The sequence below is a fragment of the Hemicordylus capensis genome, chromosome 6, assembly GCF_027244095.1.
Source record: "Hemicordylus capensis ecotype Gifberg chromosome 6, rHemCap1.1.pri, whole genome shotgun sequence".
NCBI classification, from domain to species: domain Eukaryota; kingdom Metazoa; phylum Chordata; class Lepidosauria; order Squamata; family Cordylidae; genus Hemicordylus; species Hemicordylus capensis.
In genome coordinates, this window is record NC_069662.1 from 6,499,900 (window position 1) to 6,505,899 (window position 6,000).

A 6,000-nucleotide genomic window follows, 5' to 3' on the forward strand; every position below is an offset into this window, starting at 1 on the left:
TCATGTCTCAGTGCAATAAGTCACAAAAATTGACCCGAATTGTTAATCTTCCCCAACAGCATATTCTGATTATTGATAAGGAAAATAGTTAAAGTGAAATGGTCTAAAGGCTGAAGTTGTGCAAAGAGCCCAAATAGATAGATAGATAGATAGATAGATTCTGCAGATAGATCGCAACAACACTATTTGCCCCACTGAAGTTGCTCTCCCAGAGAGATCTTTTCCCTTAGGAGAAAACACTGACCATGTTTTAGGATGGAGAAGACTATGAGAAACAGGACTAAGGACTCCATTGTGCTTTCTAAGGTGGGCTCTAAAATATCGCAGGCATCTATTTAAGCCAGAATGTAACAGGGCTGGTTTGCATATTCAGTGCATGCTGGGTTTTCACCTATAAGTGAGGATGAGGAAACAATGCTCAGATGGATGCTGGTTGAGGCTCCACTCTCCTCAAGGAGCAGATTCACAACTCGAGGGTGAGCCCTGAACATTATGGGACCAGAATACATAGAGAAATGCTCCTTCCCTTACAAACCTGCCCAAGAAATCTAGTCTGCTTTGGAGGGTCTCCTCCTTTCTGCTCCCCATCAGAAGCATGATACATGGACATGAGAGAGAGCGGATGTTCTCAGTGGGGGGGACCCCAAATTGCACACGGGTCCCAGCACTGCCCAACTTTCAGTGGATAGTGAAAACTGTCCCATTTGTGGGTACTTCTGAATAGAATCTGCCTCCCTATGCTATGTCTTTATATTCTTGTTTCATGTTTGCATGAGTACAGTTACTACATAGTAATGTTATTTAGTTATTATTATATTCATAAACAGCCTTTCCAAAAAATCTCACGGCAGTAGTTTCCAATTGAAATGTTGAAATAATAATAAAATCCAGTAAAGAAATAAAAGAAATTAAAGGAATAAAAGCAACAATTAAAAATACACACACATTAAAAACACACAAAACCACATAAAAGATGGATTACAATGCCAGTCCAGAAAACAATGGAGGCCTGTGGCCCCTGAGACCCCCTAAAAATGACCCTTCTATTTATTTATTTATCTATCTATCTATCCAGTTATCCATCTATCAATCTATCTATTTGCTGCATTTATATATAGCCCGATATATAGTTTTAAATTACCATAGGTAAAACTTGGAAACGATAACACTTATTTAAAACAACAGAGGAATGATTTGGATGAATGCCCCTGTCACGCAATTAAGGGACACTCCAAGAGCATGTCAGGATGTCCTCCAGTTAAGTCAGGGAAGGTGCATTCTCAGCACATCCCTGAACTTTCCGCACATGACGGGTAGCATTCTCCTGAACTGGTCCATAGGAAATCCTTGTGATCTAAATCCCACACGGAAGTGGAGAATGAAGCCAACAGGCTTTCCCTTCAGTCTTATTAAGGAGCACATTCAGTCTCACTCAGTCAACACACTCAGTCTCTTCAGGGAACATTTTGGGAGCACCAGAGCTGGCTTCTTCTCCACCCGAATATGTGCAAATTGTCAGGCTCTTCCTGCTGTGGTGCCCTGCATGTTGCTGCCCCTTGTGGCAGCCTGCTACATTACATCAGACTCTTAGCTTATGATGCTCTGGAGACGCCTTGCCTTTTGGAGTCACTTATTGTCCCTTCCCCCAAGAGCAGGAGGTATAAGAGGCTTCCTGGCACAGGCAAGGCTTGCCACAGGATTAAGATGCCTTATTCATTCCTCTTGCTATTTCTCCTGTCAGCTTGGTGTGACCCCTGGCTTGACCCACTGAATCCTGATAATAGATATGGCTTGACCTTGGTTTGTTCCTGACTCCTGGCTCCTGGCTCCTGCTTTGATTCTCTGTCTCTGATTCTCCACCTGGCTTGACTCCTGGCCATTATTTTAGTCCTCTTCCATCAGGTAAATAGGGCTGCTACCCTATTTACCTGAATCCAAGACCAGTTTTCCCCCCACATAAGAACAGCCCAGCTGGATCATTCCCAAGGAGTATCTAGTCCATCATCCTGCTTCAAACAGTGTCCCGTCAGATGCATCTGAGATGCCCACAGGCACCAGGTGAAGGCATGCCCTCTTTCTTGCTGTTGCTCTCCTACAATTGGTATTGGGAGGCATCTTGCCTCTGAGGCTGGAGGTGGCCCATAGCCACCAGACTAGCAGCCATTGATAGACCTGTCCTCCATGGATTTCTCTAAGCCCCTTCTAAAGCCATCCAAGCTAGTAGCCATCACCACGTCTGGTGGCAGAGAATTCTACAGATTAATTATGCACGGTGTGAAAAAGTACTTCCTTTTGTCAGTCCTAAATTTCCTGTCCATTAATTTCATGGGGAGACCCCTGGTTCTAGCGTTGTGAGAGAGGGAGAAAAAATTATCTCTGTCCATTCCCTTCCTAATGACCCCTAGCATGGAATTTGCCTTTTTAACAGCTGCCGCACACTGAGTTGACACTTTCAATGAGCTGTCCACCATGACCCCAAGATCTCTCTCCAGGTCAGCTCAGGAGGACTGACAGCTCAGCCTCAGACCCCATCAGTGTATATGTGAAGTTGGGGGGGTACCTCAATATGCCTCACTTTACACTTGCTTACAATGATCAGGGCAGTGTGGGCAGATTGGAATCAGCTCTGCTTTTCTGCGGAACAGGTGGAACAGTTATTTTAATCTGGAATAATTCTGACTTGGTTCAATAAACATTATTAGGGCTGTGCACAAATGCAGATGTCAGGATTAGGTCCAATCTGATCTAATCTGACCCCACAAATGTTAGTTCAGGGGTTTTTCAGAATGTCAGGGTCATGTTTAGGATCGGGGTTGGGATCAGGGTCAGGATTGGGATCAGGATTGAGTATTTTCCCAGCAAAGCATTCAAACATATATATTTTTAAAAAGTAAACAGGATACTCACCGTGAACCCAGAAGAGAACTAACCTAATACCAGAGAACTGCAGGGTAAGTGACTTCCTTAGCTTTTTCACAGAATCTAAGGGAAAGTGACATAACTTCAGTGAATCACAAGAGAAACTCGCAAATTGTCTGCTTCTGGGGAAAAAAAGGGCTAAAAACATTTTTAAAGTTTTTAAAAAGAGATATGCATGGGCAGGTAGAGGGCAGAAGAAAAGTCTTCTCCACCTATCCATTTGCAATGAGAGAGCAAAAGAGGGGGGAGGTGGGAGGTAGCAGACTCATGCCATCATTTGTAGCTCTGGAGAGCTTGGATTATTTTCCCCCAGGGAGGTTGGAGAAATCTGAACTGGAATGGGCTCCCTAAGTTTGCATCAGAAACTTCTCCAACCTCCTCCCAAATGACCAATTTTAAGAAGATCCTGAAGTTTCCAACCTGATGTTGCAGAGCCCTCAGCACTATCACTGATTTGGATCCATTTCTAATATGCTATTCTGCACGTCTGGGTATATTTTTGTCCACCCCTGTAGTGATGGTTACAAGATGAGGAGTCAATAAACCACACTGACTACTAATGAATATGCCTTAATGGGGACTTTCCCAAGACTTTTTGAAGTATTTTAACTACAACTTGATGGATTTTAATTGGGCTTTCATTTAATTAATTTATATACCACCTGACTATCTATCTTAGGCTATGCTAATGTGCTATTTTGTCATAACTTAATGCTTTTGAGAAGCATATTCGAGTGGCTGATATAAGATAGGGTAAATCAAATCAATTCTACATATATATTGCTTTAACTATTAATGCTATCTTTAAGAGATATCATTGATGTGAAGCTCAGATTAGTTTTTTCTAAAGCCACTTGTGGAATAGAAGGGCCAAATCAAGTGTATTCCTTGAAAAAATACAGTGACATAAGCAGAAGAGAGGTCTAAGCCCCAAGGACAGTACAAATGATGCCCTTCTGTCTTGTATTAAACTTGTAGTAGAGACAAATTCTGAACCAGAATCCACACATGATAGGTTTTGGGTTTTAATATAGGTGATGCCTGTTGCCTGAAGAATGATTAGGAATGTTTTCCTGATGATGCAGCTAGGTTCTTCCAAGGTGCTCTGTTTGGCATGATTCAAGCACAGGTTGCTCTGGGGAATCAACATCCTTAAGGAATTGATTCGGTTTCAGGGAAATCAAGGAGAACTTGCAGCACCACAAAATGGCCTGTTTGCCAAACTCCAGCTTCCCTTTTTGGGCAGACGTTAGATTGCTCTGTGTCACTGTGTCTCTGGCACAGTAATATGTGGCCGTGTCTGCAGCTGTCAGGGAGTTCATTTGGAGATTGTATTCATTCTTGGAAGAATCCAGCGAGATGGAGACCCTGCTCTGGAAGGCTGAGGCATACTTGGTGTGCCAGGTCCCACTACTATAGTATCCCCTCCCTATCCATTCCAGTCCTTTGTTGGGGGGCTGACGGATCCAGCTCCAATAATGAGTTGTTGATGTGATAGTGTGACCAGAAACACTACAGATCAGTCTTAGAAATTCTCCAGGCTTCACCACTCCTCCACCAGACTCGGTCAGCCGAATTTCAGAAAAAGCCACTAGAAGAAAAGAGGGAGAAAGTATTGATTTGAAATGATGTATTTTGGAATTATAAATAAGAACCATACACAAGTCTTCTGGAAAGAGTTATCACACCCCATTGCACACATTCTTGAAATCTGAAACTTTCCCCATTATATATTTTGGTTATTGGTAAGGTGGGGTCAATTAAGTGCAGTTTAATTACACTGGAACTGCAAGAAGGAGTTTGGGGGGAAATGAATCAGGGTGACAGTATTTGCCTCCACACCATAGCCTCCCCACATGTATCTTTTTCCTTAGTAAGTAAATCAATGCCCATGAGCACTGACCATGCTGAAGCATAGAGAAGAGAGTGAGAAATAGGACTGAGGACTCCATGGTGTCTGCCAAGGTGGGCTCCGAGATGCCCCCGGCTTCTATTTAAGGAGGACCCTAAGAAAGCAGTTAGTTTGCATATTCAGGGCTTGCTGAGTGTTCAGGTATAAAACGGACTGTGAATCCCAGATAGAGAGGTTTCACTCCCCCTAAGGGAGGAGGTTTGCAGCGTAGGGGGATCAGTCTCTATGGATCTTGTGATCAGAAGTTATCTGGAGCTGCTTCTTTGCTTATGATGCTACTTTTATGATCATGACTGCTGTATAATACATTAATATTTTATTTGATATGTCAGCAATTTGTGGATCATTACTTGGAATATTAATAAAGCAAAACAACAAAATACAAATGGTATGGCTTTATATTTCAGAAAGCATTCTGGAAGTGTACACTTTACGCTACAAATGTTTACTCAAAAGCAAATCACAGTGACCCATGCAATGGCAGCCCTCTATAATATCATTGCCTAACACTATCTATCAGACTAAGTGAGGTGAAAACATGTACTCTAGTTCAAAATATATTCGCCCACCTTCACCAATTTAAATCACTCCATGACTCACCTGCATGGCTAAAATATGGATGTACTGCCAAGGTTGGTTTTGAGGAAATGCAACCCAAAGTGGGCAGATGATATTTTATCAGTGACTTTATGGTCATCACAAGCACAGGATATGGCCACTGATCTTTTCAGTCTATCCTGCAAAATTGTGTATGATCTCTCCTGCAAGTAGCCTTCAGTCTTGATATTTTTGCATCTTGGTAGGAAGTGCATTTAATACCCATAAATAAATACATATATATCAAGTTTATGTTTGCAATTAAAGAGATACATCCTGCAATAGGTGGAATAACTGCTACTTTTAATTCATTTAAGCTGGAATGATTGACTTTGTTCATAATCACCATCACTAACCTGGGTGAATATTTAATCATATCAATCTGGAGAAAAGCATGTCTGGGTAGCTATTTGTCCTCCCTGATTGTTGTCAGAACTGGATAAGGGGCAAATCAGCCACACCTTCTACTCAGTGATATATGCCCAGCTTCTTTAGATGTCCAGAGCAGTGTGGGCAGATCGGAATCAGCTCTGCCTTGCTATGGAACATTCGGACCCATTATTTTGATCTGG